Genomic DNA, 16,925 nt, shown 5'->3' with positions numbered 1-16,925 from the left:
GGAAGTTGAGTAAGGGAAGAGCTTAAAGAAAAAAATTCCATAGTCTAAGTAATTGCGACATAAACTGTGGTTTTAATAGCATTTTTATGGTATCTGTTAAGTGCTTACTATAGGCCAGGCACTGTTCTAAGCGTAAGGTAGATGCAAGGTAATCAGGTTGGACACAGTCCATGTTCCAAATGGAGCTCGCAGTCTTAATCCCCATTTTACAGATAAGGTAACTGAGGCACATATAGGTGAAGTGATTTGTCCAAGGTCACACAGCAGACAGGTGGCAGATCTGGGATTAGAACCCAGGTCCTCCAGACTCCTAGCCCAGTGTTCTATTCACTAGGCCATGCTGCTTCCCCAGCATGGATTTCTGCATTCTCTTTACCCACCTTGGTTAATCTTTCACCTCAACTCATTTAATGCTTTAAATGTTTCTGCCTCTTCCATTTCTCCAAACTTACACGTTGGCAACATTTTCTCTTCTGCTGCCCTTCCTGTATTTGCATAGTTTGGCTTCCATTAAATTGCTCTTCTTCCTGACTAAGATATCCATTCTAGTCCTGCCTTCTGGAGTCCCTCCTTTGTCCTCACTCTCAATATTCTGTCTTCATTGAATTTTGTGTTTAGGTGGTCCGTTGCTTCATAGGCCAGTTTCCTCTATTTATTGTTTCTCTCTGCATTTTCTATTCCCAATGCCTCTCTCCCCCCATCTCTCTTTCTCTGTCTCATGCAAACAAACGCGCACACACGTATATAGGAAGATGCATGGGAAACATGCTTTCCATCAAAACAATTCAGCACTCTAAAACCTAGCTTGCATATGCTTTCCGATGAAAATCACTTGGAAATTTTTAGAGTAAGAGGTGCCTATGGAAGTGAACAGAGAGATTAGAATTAAAGAAAACATACCCTTAATTCTCTTTCCCACTGTCCCTCGGTATGAATTTATTAAAATCCCTTATAGAGTTGAACAACTTTACCACAGGTTTGGGGAAGGAGTCCTGATTGTGGCTCCAGCTTCCTCAGAGGAAGTGGCTGATTGGAGGAGAGGAGGTAGAGGAAATGAAGGCAGAACAACCCCACCCCACAGGCCTCTGGGACTGTGTCTTTCCCCCACGCTATTTTAGGCAACCACTTAGCTGGGGTGCAATGTACTAAACTTCACTTCAGAAAAATATGGACTGTCCTCCCTCCCCATTCACCTCTGGCCCACCAATGTTCTCCCCACTTGCAAAATCTTTCTGAAATTACATCTCCTCCACAAAGTCTTCCCTGATAAATCCCTCACTACCCTACCCAATTTTCCTGCCTATTGCCATTTCAGCATTTCTGTGTCATGTAAGGACTTATGTACTCTCTCCCCACCACCAAAGCATTTATGTATAGATCTGGCTTCTAAGCTCTCCATCACCTTACCCCCTCCTACCTCACCTCCCTTCTCTCCTTCTACAACCCAGCCTGCATGCTCCGCTCCTCTGCCACTAACCTCCTCACTGTGCCTCGTTCCCGCCTGTCCCGCCGTCGATCCCCAGCCCACGACCTACCTCTGACCTGGAATGCCCTCCCCCCTCACATCTGCCAAACTAACTCTCTTCCCCTCTTCAAAGCTCTACTGAGAGCTCACCTCCTCCAGGAGGCCTTCCCAGACTGAGCCCTCCCTTCCCCTCTGCTCCTCCTCCCCTCCTCATTCTCCCTCTGTTCTACCCCCTTCCCCTCCCTACAGCACATGTATATATTTGTACATATTTATTGCTCTATTTTATTAATGATGTGCATTTATCTATAGTTCTATTGATCTATTTTGATCGTACTGATGCCTGTCTACTTGTTTTGTTTTGTGTCATCTATCTGCCCCTTCTAGACTGTGAGCCCGTTGTTGGGTAGGGATTGTCTCTATCTGTTGCCAAATTGTACTTCCTAAGCGCTTAGTAGAGTGCTCTGCATATAGTAAGCACTCAATAAATATGATTCAATTAATGAATGAACTTTAACATCTGTGGCTTCTCCTCACCTGTAATCTATTTTAGTACCTGTCTCCCCCATTAGATTATAAAGGTCTCTGAGGACAGGGATCATGTCTTCTGTCTTTAGTGTATTATCCCAAATGTTTAGAGCTCTGTTCAGGATGAGTGTGGAATAAATAAGAGTGATTGATTGACTCAGCTCAATCAATCACTCAAACACTCAATCAGTAGGCCAACAACCCTGGTGAACCTAAACCAGCTGCACTGAACAGAATTGTTAGCCCTTTGAGGACAGGGATTTTGTCTACTAATTCTAGTATACTCTCACACGTGCTCTACACACAACAAATGCTCAGTAAATCCAAATGATTAAATGATTCTGAGCCTCTAACCTTACTTACCTTTCAGGGTCGCCCCTGGAGAGTTTCCACCAGTACTCTACCAGTCTCGACTATGGGAGGGAGGGTCAAGAAGGGGCATATCCATTCCATTCCTAATTGGGGCGGTGGCTGTCAAGTGGAAGGCAATGTGCTACGAATCAAAACTCATCTGTGCAGGGCAGCAGCGGCGTGGGAGAGACTCGAGGGTGGAGACTCAAGTTTCCTGCGCGGAAGAGGGCAAAGGTAAACCACTTCCATGTTTTTAACCATGAACACTCTGTGGCTACATTACCAGAACAATTGCAGATGAAAGTGGGGTGGTCTGGGACAGATGTGTACATGGCGTCACTATGAGTAGGAGGTGACTCGACAGCGTAAGACAAAAAACCTTACTTATTCTCACTTCCCTCTGGAAGTTCTGAGCTGTTTTTTTGCTGTCTTTCAAGTCCATGGTCCTTGCCCAGGTGTCTTCTGCCCCATAGCTGCCTCCATTCACTCTCACTTCCCCTTTTCCTTCTCAGAAGCTCCTCCCAACCTGGCCTGAAAAATTGTCTTATCTGGCCATTGTCCATCCCCTCATCAATCAATCAAATGAGAGGCAGCATGGCCCAAAAGATTGAGCATGGACCTCAGTGACAGAAGGAGTATTGTGGCCATTTCCCACAGGTCAGCTGACAGGTTAGAGTTTTGGGACCAGAGAAATTCCTGTTGTTTGGAACAGTTCCCGCCAGTGTCTGGATGTAGGTCTCCTAGCTTGTCACTGGCCAATGGTGTTTCTCCATTTTCCTGACTCTGTGCCGGGAAAACTGCAGTTCACAGAGACAGATGATCAGTTTCCCTCTTTCACGTGCTAAAGCGGCCTCAGCTCAAACTGAATTGTGCAATCCCACCCCGGCAAGACCAGGGTACCTCAAAGCACCCACAAGCCTGATTCCAGAACAGAGCACTGAAATCCATCCCTCACTGACCCATCAATCAATCTCTGCTCTTTACTGAGCTTGCACTGAGTGCAATCCCCGGGAAGCGTGCTATACAGTTAATAGAGACAAGACCCCTGCCCTCAAGAAGCTGCCTTTAACAAACCCAAGAGAAAGAGACTCCTCCACACCCCCGGCCCAAAGCATGTATTAGTATGGAACAGCTCTCAATCTCTCCATCTCCATCTCAACACTCCTGCTCCTTCAGTTCTGCCAGACCACTGCCCTCACCACCTTCAAATCCTTCCAGAAAATTCATCTCCATCAGGATGAACTCCCCAGTCCATTTCCACTTCCTCTGGTGCTTTGCCAACAGATTGTTGCCTCTTCAGGCCTGATTGATTTACATATGCCGGAAACTTACTTGTTCATTCATCTCAATTACCCACATCCTTTATCATTAGCAATTGTCCCCCCCCCCGCATGTACGCTTTTTATGTCTGCCTTTTTAGCCTATTTGAATATCAGTTTCTCGAGAGTGGGGTCATCACTTTAACTTTTAGTGGACGCTCTCAAATACATAGTTCACTGCTAATGTCCCAGTCCTTGACTCCCGCATCAGCACCCTCACTGACTTCCCTGCCTCCACTTTCTCCCATCGTCGGCAGTTCGCACTTCATTCTGTTGCCTCAATCATTTTTTTAAAGTGTCCTTTTCCTCAACTCTCCCAGCTTCTCCAACACTGGCAATGGATACTCCTTCCTCTCCTCATCTAGCAGACATTTCTCATTACCAGATTTAAAGCACTCTGTCAACTCTTTGCCATTCCTTTATCCTCTCTCTTCTCCTACTCCCTCCCAGCTCACGTAATTCATTCCTCTCTATTAAACCTACTCATTAGGACTAATGGTCATTCATCCATTCATCCAATCGTATTTACTGAACCCTTACTTACTGGGTTCAGAGCACTTGGGAAGTACAATCAAGCAGCAAATAGAGACACTTCCTGCCCACAATGGGCTCACAGTCTAGAAAGGGGGAGACTGATATCAAAACAAGTAAACGGGCATCAATGCAAATAAATAGCATATGCACTTCATAAATAAAAATAAATAGAATTATAATAATAAATAAATACATATATACACAGTGCTGAGGGGCAGGGAAGGGGAGTAGAGTAAAGGGAGCAGGTCATTTCTCTCACCATCAACCTCTCACCCACATCCTCCTGACTCAGTTTGTAACTCCTAGTATCCAACAGAAAGCAGCTCTCCCCATGTTTAAAGCCCTTCTGAGGTCTAAAGACCTCCAAGAAGATGGTCCAGAGCAAGCTCTAGTTCTTCCCACTTCTTACCCCTAATTGCTTCTTCAGCATTTCCATGCCGTCGGAGGCCACAGGTGATCACAACCCCTGTCATACTTAAGAACAGATCTCCATACATTCTACTACCGCCCACTCCCCTCTGAAGTATTCAAGTGTCAGGCTCTCTGGCTAAACATGCACAGAGATACTAACATAGTGACATAAGCTGGCATTAGAGAAGGGTGAGAAACGCTGGAATCATGTGAGGTTCAAGGCCCGCTTTCTCCACTGCAGGGGAGGTCAGACTGTCGATGAACCAATTGAAGGAGAGCAGTTTATTGAGGGGAGGATAGATCCCCCGGATGTTGAAAGTCTACAAACCCATGATGAGGAGTTCTCATTGCATTCAAGTAACAATTGAAACCAGTCAACCTACTCCATGTATCGGTGATATTTCTGGAGTAATTATGTTGCAGAGCACTGTACTAAGCCCTCTGGAGGGTGCAAGACAGTTGGGAGCCATGATCTCCTCCATCTGGATACTCAGTGTGCCTCACCTATGTTACTTCTAAAAATTAATGGTGTGTTGTAAAGGTCCTAATGATGATGCTTATTATGATCATTTTGAACATGGAGTTATTAAGAATTTATTATGTGCTAAACATCGTTCTAAGACCAAGGTAGATACAGAATAATTAGGTCTGATCTAGTACCTGTCCCCTATGGGACACAGTTTAGTGGGATGGAGAGCAGAGATTTAATTCCCCTTTGACACTTTAAGAGAGAGAAACACAGAGAAGTCCTATGAAGAGGGAGGGATCTAGGAGAGTGCTGAGGTAAGGGCTGTGGAGACAGCGTTTTCCCAGGCTACACTCAGTGTCGGGAAATCTCTCCTCCAGCTCCCAAGCTCGATCTCCCCCACCAGTGGTAGATCCACTGAAACCTCTCCTCCCCATCATTCCACTGCCGGGTCACTGCAAGTGACTGCGTGATCTCCACTGGCCCCGTCAATGGACCGTTTCCATATTTCCCTCCTTCTCCCTAGAAAAGCAGCACAGTCGCCAGCTCCTGAACACAGCATAATCTTTTAAAATTTTTATTAACATTAATATTATTTTTATTTACTGCATTCACACTGAGTGAGGTGCATGGATGTCAGAGTCCTTTCCTTAGCATGCAGAATTATTTCTGTTGCCCTGTGATCTAGCCTAGTCTCCAGTGACTGGTGAATGAGATCCCACTGTCACTGTGAGACTCACTGATTACCAGTTTAGTCCACTGCAAGTCAGGTTAACCTGAAGACTGGGATTACTTCTTATCTTCATGAACAGTGTGTGCTTGTGTGTGTCTGTTATTGGAATGGGCTTTGGTGTATGTGATGTACTGATCACTTTTTGAGGGATTCCTCCCAGCTCCACTGCACTCCAATTGACCAGAATTTTAACAGAGCCCATTCCTGGGGGTGACGTGGCGCTCCCTCTGATGACCCCCACTGGAGCCCAGGGGCTTCTTGCTCTCATCTAACATCCTTTAAATCTGGTTCCCGCAAAGACATGGGAAGCTTCCACAACTAGTCCTGCCCCCTGAAGGTCTGACATCTGGATTTAGGGCCGAAGAATGAATGCCGAGCCTCTTCTCTGTGAAGTCCAGTCCATCCAAAGCCACTCATTCCTCTAATAGCAGTGACTTTGGAACTCATTTTGCTCATGAATTGACAACCAGAACTTGCTAGTTATAGAGACTGCATACTGGAGTCCTTAAATCAGATCTTGAGAAAACTGCATTATTCATCATCATGCAGTCATTCTTTTATCTATTTCCTTGGCTTCCCAATCTCAGGAAGCTCTGCTCCACTTTCCCTAGCAGATGTCCTGTGGTCTGCAATTTTCTAGCTCCTCCCTCCTTGACTCATTCTTTTCCCTGCAATTGGCTGGGTTCCAACTGATATCAACAGGAGAGTCATTGACATTTTTTAGAAAATAGCCTTCCTTCTGGGCAGGGTCCTAAGGAGTGGAAAGGTGACTTACTGAGAACATGTCTAAAAAGATGAGAAGAAGCCTAGACGATCAGGATGTTTATGTGCCTGGGTGGTTTTCAGTATTTGCCTCTGTGCGTGTGTGTGTGTTTGTGTGGGTGTTAGGCAGGGAGCGAAAAGTCTGGAGTTGAACAAGTCCCTATGTGTGTATTAGGCAATAAAGCTGAAAGATGAGACCTGGAATAGGGAGAAGTTGGGGTCTACAGGGGCCTGGCCTGGACCCACCAATCAGGAGGGGTCTTAGAAGTGACAATTCAGCTTGGGAGAGTACAAAACCAGCAAGGCCCCCAGCAACACAGCCTCTGCCCTGCAGCCTGGCCCTCAGGTGTCCAGAGAGATCTTCCAAGTCTTCAGTACTCTCATCTCAGCCTCTCCTCGGTTTCTTATTCGATGCCTAAATTTGCAGCTCCGGTCTCACCAGACTAGCTGCCTTCTCACAGATGAAGTGATAAGTATTCTTGCAAAATGTTGAACAAATGAGATTTCCCAAGTTATAAGCACACATCCTGCCTTCAGTCTCATCAGGTGAGAAAAATAATTTCCTGAAAGTGAAAATTCCGTGTGAGGTCAGTGAGTCCACTATTCCCAGATGCTGACCCCGGGGCCTAGAATGGTGAAGATTTTCTTCGTTCTCATCCAACAGTCTCACCCCTGTCCCCTCCTTCCTGAACTTCCCTCTGCAGCCTGTTCCTTTGAACTCCCATTCCCCGACTCTCCCTCAACACACCCCCACCTCCATGGCCCCACACTCCCCCAGCTAGTCCATTCCTCAGCCCATCTCTCCCTCTTCTCCCCAAGAGCCGGACTGGCGGAGCAGACCCTGGAGCCTCTGACCCCACCCACCCACTGTGATACAAGGGCAGAACTGGCCATCCCAGGACCCGCTAATTTCTGCACAGTCTATTAGGAGAGGCCCCCCAGATGCAGCTCCAGCCCCTTCCCTGATGCCGATGTGGAGTTCACCTTCTACTTTCCTTCCCCATGTGCTCTCTCCTCAGTTATCTCACGATTAAGCCAAACAGTGGTATTTATTGAACATATACTGTGTGCAGAACATTGTAGTATGCATCTGAGTGAATGCAATGCAGTGGCTGATAACCACACTCTCTTTCCTCAAGAACGTTAGAATTTTGCCTTCACTCTTTCCCTGGGAAGAAGGAAGAGGCGTGTCTCATCATTGCCATTTTTACAGATTCAGATACTGATCAAAGTCAGTGCTACTACTTTTTTATGCTACTTGTTGAGTGCTTATTATGTGCCAGGAATTGTAGTAAGCACAAGGGCAGATAATAATAATAATAATGATAGTATTTGTTAAGCACTGACTATGTGCCATGCACTAAGTGCTGAGGTAGACACAAAGTAATCAGGTTGTCCCACTTGGGGCTCACAGTCTTAATCCCCATTTCACAGATGAGGTAATTGAGGCACAGAGAAGTGAAGTGATTTGCCTAAAGTCACACAGCTGACAAGTGGCAGAGCCGGGATTAGAACCCATGACCTCTGACTCCAAAGCCCATGCTCTTTCCACTAAGCCATGCTACTTCCCAAGTTATCACTTCAGACCCAGCCGATAGGCCACATGTGGTTCAATCTTCATCCCCATGTATATATATGAGGTAAACTGAGGCTCAGAGAATTTAAGTGGCTTGCCCAGGGTCACTCAGCAGACTAGTGGAAGAAGATAGACCCTAGGTCCTTCTGACTCCAAGACCAGTGCTCTATCCACTAGGCCATGGTGACTCACTAGGCCCAGCTACTTCTCACTAGGCCTCAATGCTGCCGGCTCCTCCCCAGCTGCAGGGCACAGTTTGTTTCCTTTGCCCTAGGAAATCATGCCAATTTCCGGCACTCCACAGGACAGATTTCAACAAAATCCCCCAGAACGTCTCCACAGAGAGAGATACTCACAGTTCAGGAGAGAGAGTTGAGCCATCCACCCACTTCCACTGGTTGCTGTCTTTTTTTCGCAATAAACCCACCCAGTGGCAAAATTGTAGGTTGGATGATACAAAGTCCTGCAGGAAGAGAGACACCATGGGTTACGTCTGCCAGAAGACCCTGGTGTTTCAGAAGGGAGTCTCGGACATAAAGTCCCCTGGACATAAAGTGGGAATCATTAGAAAAGTGACCGATGCTCGAAACATCCTAAAGGCCAGGGACCAATTTCACATTCAGCCTGCCTCACGTCAGAGATATGATCATGGGCTGTGGCTGGGGCATTTTGGGTGGGGGCTCCCTGGGGGAGTAGGCTGAGAAACGGAGAGGGAGGTGCTATAAATGCTTCCCTCCATCTCCAACCCCTTACCCTGACCCTACTTCTACTCCCACTCTCTTCCACTGTCCCGTCTCAGAGGATGGCACAGGTCGGGCTGCTGTGTGGATGGCTGTAGACTGGGTGAGGCTAAGGTTTTTCTGACCAGTGGTGATGTGTGATGGCAAGAGAAACACTGGAACTGCCAACACCCTTCAGTGGGAGTCAGGGCTGAGCTCTTCGTGTGCCACCTATGAGACTCTCTACCCAGGGCACCTGGACCAAGAGTCTTCTGACCCCCTAATGATACTGGCTTCCCCAGATGGGCACCCCTCAGTGCCCTACCTAAATGATCACCATCATCATCACCCTTCCCTCTTCTCATCCCCCCTTTCACGGAGCATCTCTGAGCTCTGGGCAGGTCTCCTGTGCAGCAGAAGAATCTTCCTTCCCCCCATCCAGAAACCTCCCCAGTCTCTCCCGGCCATCCTTATCATCTTCCCAAATTGGTCATTCTATTATCCAATGGCTTGTGTCCTCCTCCACAGTCCCTCTCCCTGACCAAGAACCTGCTGCCCCTGACATTTATGCTCTGTCTGTGGGGACACTGACTCTCTGCCTGCTCCCCTTTGCAGGGGGCACATTTGCAAGTAGGAAGTGTCTCACTTCCAGTGCTGCGGGGGCACTGGGATCCTCTGAGATGGCCAAGACCTATGGGGAGTTTCTCTTTCTCTGTCTCTCTCTCTTTCCCCTTGAGACTAAGAGGAATGAACAGACTGGGACCATCACACCAGGGGCTTTACCCCAGGACACTTGGCCCTGCAGGAGGGAGCAAGAGCTCATTATTGGGGTGCCTCAGGGCTACAGTCAGGGCATGGGTGACTGGCTCTGTCCCCAGTGCATGAGGGAGGAGAAACATCTCTGAACAGGGAGACAGACCCACTCCCCCCAACCCCATCAACACACACACACACATGTCCCTCACCAACTCTTCCTTGTTGTCGATCTTCACCAGGGTGGAGTTTAGAGCTTCACAAGACTTCCTGCTCTCACCCCACTTTTTTGTAACCATCGATAAGTAATAGCAGTTGTCCCTGGCGCAAATCCACCTCTCCGGATAGGGCTCGTAGTTGTACTCTACAAAATCATCGAGTACATCTGGAATTGGGGATTGAGGTCACAGTGCAATGTCGGGCCTGTACAAGTGTGGAGTCCCCTTAACACTCCTCTCTGACCTCCGCTATCCCTCAAACTCATGTTGGGGAGCCCAGGGAGCCTTGCTGCCTCTGTTTCCTCATTCTTCCATCCCTCCAGTCCTTCCTAGATGCTGAGACATTTAACAGAGATGCACATGGTCCCCCATCTCAGAACAAATCCCACACTCACTTCCTGTGAATCAGTCACTCAATTAACCAGTCATTACCTCACGAAAAGTTATTGTGATAGGTGTAAAGTGCTTACTTTCAGTCGTTCATTCAATTGTATTTGTTGAGGACTTACTGTGTGCAGAGCACTGTACTAAGCGCTTGGGAGAATACAGTGTCAGAATAAATGGTCATATTCCCAGACCATAACAAGCTCACAGTCTAGAGGGGGAGAAACTTTGTGCCTCATACTGTACTATGCCCTGGGGAAGATATGATATGTGTAGTTGATCACAGATCTGGTCTCACAGAACTGCCCTCCTCATTCTTTCCCCTCCTCATTCTTTCCCCTCCCTGCCCCACACCCCTCCCATTGTTCTGGGGAACAAGCCCAAAGAGCAAACTCACAGCGGCTCAGTACAATTTCCCTGGAATTTACAGCAACAATCTCATCCCTGTCTCCCTGGGAATGTGTAGCTCAGTTTTCTTAGTGGGTGGAGGTAGGTGGAGAAGACCAGGCCCTTTCCAGCTTGCCTATTGGGGGCATGGATTTTTCCACTGGCATCCTGCAGTGGGAGTGAGCCCTGGGGCACCTAAAGACTCCCCAAAACCACGGAACAGAGCTGGGGACTAGACCTGCCTTGCCTTTCGGTCCTACACTGTGACGACCCCAGATGGATTGCATTGCAGGGCATGGGAGACACAGAGGAGAACATTCTGCTCACTGAGTCTCCCCTCAGTTCAGGCCTCTGAGGAATTGTTTCCTGATAAAGTTAGGGTCTTGGCCCATAGCATCCTCCATTATTTCATTTCAGAGTCACCACTGTCTCCTTGCTGGTCCCTGCATACTAAATTCTATATTCCTGTGTCAATGAAATCCAGGCAGGGGCCTGAGCTGACAATGGAACTCATGGATGTGGTTACCTGGCTGGTTCCTGGTGATTCCTTGGCAAAGTTTTGTAGACATTTCCCGCAAAGCAGCAGACAGGTTGGAGTTCTGGGACGAGAGATGTTCCAGCTGTTTGGAACAGCTCCAACTCCTATCTGCATGTGGGTTGCCTGGCTTGTCGTTGGGCGATGTTGCTTCTCCATTTTCTTGACTCTGTGCTTGGAAAACTGTAGTTCGCAGAGATGGATGATCAGTTTCCCTCCTTCTCATGCTAGCAGGGTCTCAGCCCAAATGGAATCACGTAGCCCCATCCTCTCAAGACCGTGAGACCTCAGAGCAGCCACAAGCCTGACTTCAGACCAGGGCACCCAGATCCATCCCTCACTAACCCATCAATTAATCACTGCTGTTTAATAGGCTTGATTCTCTATCTCTCTCATCAAGCAAACACTCCACACCATCAGATTTAAAGTACTCTGGCAACTCTTTCCCAGCCATTTATCCCCTATCTTCTCTTACTCCCTCCCAGCTCACGTAATTCGATCCTGTACAGTAAACCTTCCTTTGTGTAGAGCCCAGGAAGCTTGCAATACAGTTAATGGAGGCAAGAACCATGCCCTCCACGAGCTGCCTTTAACAGACGCTGGAGAAAGAGACTCCTCTAGAAGGAGACTCCACCACCACCCTCAAAGCATGAATTAGTGTGGAACGGTTCTCAATCTCTCCATCTGCAATACTCCACCTCCTTCAAATCTGCCATACCACTGCCCTCCCCACCGTCAAATCTCTGTGGAAAATTCACCTTCAAAAGGATGAATTCCGCAGGGCATTTAAACCTCCCCCGGAGGCAAATGGCACTGTTGGCTCTTCATTTTCTTTTGATTTACAATCTTTGGGAACTTACTTGTTCTTTCATTTCTATTATCCACATGTTTTCCTTAGGAGTTGCTCCCCCTGCCTGTAAACGCTTTATGACTGCCTTTTTTGCCTGTTAGATTGTCAATTTCTCAAGAGTAGGGTGATGACTTTTAGACTAGCCACTCAAGCATATAGTTCATTGTTTATGTCACGTTACTTGACTCCTGTATCAACACCCTCACTGACTTTGGTGCCTCTGTCTCTCCCCTCCGTTCATTCTGTTGCCTCAATCACTTTTCTGCTTGTCCTTTTGCTCTCCTCTCCCCACTTCCCCCAAACCGGCAGTGGTTACTCCTTCCTCTTCTCATCGAGCAAACCCTCCAAACCATCAGATTTAAAGCACTCTGGCAACTCTGTCGCATCCATTGATCCCCTCTCTTCTCTTACTCCCTCCCAGCTCACGTAATTTGATCCTGTCCAGTAAACCTACTCACTAAAATGGACTGTTGTTCCTCTTACCGTCAACCATTCATCCATACCTTCCTGCCTAAGTTGGGCACTCCAAATAGCCAGCAGAAAACAGCTCTCCCTTTATTAAAAGCCCTTCTGAGGTCTAATGACCTCCAGGTAGATGGCCCTGAGCAAGCTCTACTTATCCCTAATAGCTTCTTCAGCACTTCCTTGTCCTCTGACGTCATTGGTGACCATAATCCCTGTCATACTTAAGAACAGTACATTCTTTTTCCGCCTGTTCTCCTCTGATTTATTTGAGTGTCAGGCTATCTGGCTAAACATGCACAGAGATACTAACAAAATGGTCAGAGGGAGCAGGAGGGAATTTGCGTGAAAGCAGCTGACATTAGTCAGAGAAGGCTACGAGGGTGAGGATCCCTGGAATTGTGTGAGGGTTATGGTCCATTTTCTCCACTGAAGTTGAGGACATAGGTCAGACTGTAGGGCAACAGACTGAAGGAGAGCAGTTTATTATTGAATTAAGGATAGATGGCCCTGGATGTTGAGGTTCTAAGAAGCCATGATATGGAGTTCTCATTACATTCTCTCCCTTCTAGACTGTGAGCCCATTGTTGAGTAGCAAGTGTCTCTATCTGTTGCCGAATTGTACTTTCTAAGCACTTAGTACAGTGCTCTGCACACAGTAAGGCTCGATAACTATGACTGAATGAATGAATTACATTCAAGTAGGAATGAGAGCCAGTGAATACAGTTCATCTAAACATGATATTTCTGGAGTAATTACTGTGTGCAGAGCACTATGCTAAGTTCTTGGGACAGTACAAGAGAGTTGGTACCTATGATAATAATAATAATTGTGGTTATTGATAAGGGCTTACTAAGTGCCATGCACTGTTCTAAGCATTGGGTAGATACAGGTTAATCAAGTTGCCCTACGTGGGGCTCACAGTCTTAATCCCCATTTTACAGATGAGGTAACTGAGACCCAGAGGAGGCCCAGAGGAGTTAAGTGACTTGCCCAAAGTCACACAGCTGACAAGTGGTGGAGGCGGGAATAGAACCCAAGACCTCTGACTCCCAAGCCCAGCCTCTTGCCACTAAGCCATGCTGCTTCTCTAGCTATCCCTACCCTCAGAGTACTGAGAGTGCCACAGCTATGTTACACGTTGGTGCATGCCAATGCCTGTCAAGATAACAAGTCTGTTGCCGACTTGTTCATTCTGTTGCCGACTTGTTCATTCCAAGCGCTTAGTACAGTGCTAAGTGCTCATAGTAAGTGCTCAATAAATACTATTGAATGAATAAATAAATACTATTGAATGAAAGATAATGACATTGCTTTTCTCTTTTCACTTGAAAATAGCAGTAGGACACCAAAGTCACGAAGAATACAAGGAGCGAGAAGTTTAGATCTATTAAATTGGTGAGAGTCTGTGGAAGATTTCATCAAAAAAAAATCGATTGCATTTATTGAGTGTTTACTGTGTGCAGAGCACTCTACTAAGTGCTTGGGAGAGTGTCTCCTATGTGATCTTGAGCAAGTCACTTCATTTCTCTGGGCATGTCACCCGTCACGTGGGAACAGGTCTGAGGACTATAATGGCAAGAGGGAGAGACCAGGGTATGAAACACTGATCCAGGCACAATTTATTCTACATGGTGAATTGAACTTCCCCTCCGGAGGAATACGTTTATGCATTGCTTGACATGGTGCCTAGCCCCCAATCACAAACGCTTCCAACCGCAGGGTGGTGGAGCTGTGCTGAAAGTAGCGATTCTGAAACTGTCCCTCGACCATATGGTCTGATAATTCCAAATTTATTTGCATATAGGTGAGAATTAAAACCTTAGTAGCAAATGGAACCTTAGAATGTCTAAAAAGGAGCTGGCTTCTAATCCCAACTCTGCCTCCTACCAGGTGGGAGACCTCAGGACATATACTCCTCTGCCTCAGTTTCCTCATCTGTGAAATGGGGATCCAAGACCTATTCTCCTTACTGGGTGCACTGTAAGCTTCATCTAGGATAGGGACTGTATCTGACCTTGAACCCATCCTAGTTGTTAGTACAGCACAGTGTTTGATACATGGCAAGTGCTGAACAAAGACCACAATCATTAGGGCTGAGAATATATATCTGAAGCCAGAAGGAAATAAGCAACTCTTAGGAAGGGGAAGAAAAGAAGGAACAGTAAACATGGTCAACAACATAGGTGGGATCCTATCCAACAAAGTGATATTTGGTAGATAAAGTGGGTGACAGGGACAAGGTTTTTGAGATTTAGAAGAGAGAGAACAAAGAAGAGGCCAGTGGATCAGACCAGGAGAGGTTGTAGGTTACAACGGTAATCAAAGGATCAAGAGAGGGTCAAAGCCAGATCACATGGACCTGAAGAAGCTTTTTGCTGGAATTACAATGGACACAGCAAGGGAAGAGATTGGACTGTGGGGTCGAGTGAGTGTCTCCAGAACTGGAGATGCCCAGACATGTTTATAGAAAGTAGGGAGAGATCAGAGAAGAGGGAGAGGCTGAGGAAGCCAAGGATGAAATGAAAGAATGAAAACAGGAGTCAGGATTCTCTCTGGGAAGGAAGAAATAGCACCTGAGGCATTGATCAAAGGATGAGCATGCGGAAGGATGGAAATCCAGGCACCATATGAGAAACTTTCCCCGATGACTAGGAAGGTTCACTGAGGTCCTGCCCAAAGCCAGGAGATTGGACAACATGACCATGTCTGATTCAACTGGTGGAAGCAGGTGGCAACCGTCCAAGACACTGGAAGAGTTTTGGGAGGAGGCCACAGGCAGAAAAAGACCGTTAAGCGTTAAGACCGTTAAGCGTTAAGACCGTTAACCATATATGATTGAATCTCTGCCCCAGTTGATGTTCTCGTCTGTGCAGTGAGAGGAGGGGACACCTTTTTGGGGGGGCTTTTCCCTGAGCAGAGAAGCTGCCCATGTGCTCTCTGATGACTGAGGTCACCAGAGGAAGGGTGAACTCTGGAACCCCGGGCATCGGGAGCCAGAGAGATGCTTGTCCCCGCAGAGTGCCAGCGTCAGAGTGGGTACTTACATCTGATCCCGAACAACGCTAATCCGATCAGCTTCAGGAGGCAAAGAATGAGCACCAACAGAGACAGCAGGCGCCATATGTGGGAGTGAGCAGAGGAACTTGAGGATGCTGGGAAGAAAAAGGATGTGTCCTCTTGGCTCAGTGGAGATTTTCAGTGGAGCATCCAAGATGCAGCCAAGTTGTCAAGAGCAGCAGCCCGAAACACAGACAAACCCTTCTCCTTTGCCCTTTTCCTCCTAGACTTTTTCTCTCTAGAATCACGTGTGTCATTTCTCAGTTCTGTTCAAGTATCTTAATGTCCTAATGCCCATATCCAATGCCCTTGACACTGTGGGTTGCTTCCCACCCAATCCAAACAGGGGAGCAGGAAGTATCCAGGATAACATTGAATTCTTTCTGGAGCTGTCTCATTAGAGTGGGCAAAATTGCCCTGGATAAGGACAGCAGACCAGTGTCTGGAGGCATCTGGGGGCATTGGACTGGGCCACTTTTCTTGGAGACTCCCACGCGGCATGATAATTTGAAGCTTTCTGCTGCCAACCCAGTCCCTTGGTTTCAATCACTAGAACCGTGAGCTTTAAACCCCTTCCAAGAGCATAGCCCAGGGGGTGGTGGGGTGGGGTGGGGTGGATTAGATACCTTTGTCTGTGGGTGCAGGTCCCTGGGAGAAGGGTCTCCGTGGGATGTTTAGCACGTTGTACCTGTCCTCGTCCTGCATGGTGGCTGCTCTGCTCAGTTCTCTGCTGAGATCAGGGTGCGTCTGAGAGATCTTCCCTGTCATGTTTTGATAGAAAAATAGAAGAGATCGAGTCAACTAGCTATTATATAAGATAAGAGTCTTGCATCATGATACTTGCCAGTCCGAGCAGACCATTGGTTAGTAAGGAGCAACAAGGTCAAATTGTGACATTTCCCCTTTCTCTCACTTCCTCAAAATATCTGGGTTTTATGAGGTCTGGAGAAGGGGCCGGCAGCTGATAGTCCCCAAAGGGCAATGGGAGGTGTTAAGTGCAGTTAGAGGGCTAAGGTATGTTGCGGTCAATGAAACGACCTTTGACACTGTCGACCATCCCCTTCTCCTCCACACCTTATCTCACCTTGGCTTCACGGACTCCGTCCTCTCCTGGTTCTCCTCTTATCTCTCTGGTCCGTCATTCTCGGTCTCCTTCGCAGGTTCCTCCCCCTCCCATCCTCTAACTGTTGGAGTTCCTCAAGGGTCAGTTCTTGGCCCTCTTCTGTTTTCCATCTACACTCACTCCCTCGATGAACTCATCCTCTCTCACAGCTTCAACTATCATCTCTACGCAGACGACACACAGATCTACATCTCTGCCCCGTCCTCTCCCCCTCCCTTCAGGCTCGCATCTCCTCCTGCCTCCAGGACGTCTCCACCTGGATGTCTGCCCACCACCTAAAACTCAACA

The 16,925-nt window shown here is 47.3% G+C and overlaps 1 long non-coding RNA gene across 1 annotated transcript; it reads right to left on the bottom strand.

Moving 5' to 3' along the window:
* Positions 1-5,685: 5,685 nt before the first annotated feature.
* LOC114817919 lies at positions 5,686-15,612 on the bottom strand. The gene is made up of 4 exons (XR_005660988.1): positions 15,502-15,612; positions 11,133-11,324; positions 8,502-8,608; positions 5,686-7,132 (listed from the first exon to the last, which is right to left on the bottom strand). It is a non-coding gene; the product is annotated as an uncharacterized LOC114817919 (long non-coding RNA).
* Positions 15,613-16,925: the final 1,313 nt, after the last annotated feature.

This window comes from Ornithorhynchus anatinus, chromosome 17, assembly GCF_004115215.2.
Source record: "Ornithorhynchus anatinus isolate Pmale09 chromosome 17, mOrnAna1.pri.v4, whole genome shotgun sequence".
NCBI lineage: Eukaryota > Metazoa > Chordata > Mammalia > Monotremata > Ornithorhynchidae > Ornithorhynchus > Ornithorhynchus anatinus.
This window is presented reverse-complemented; position numbering and strand designations above follow the sequence as displayed.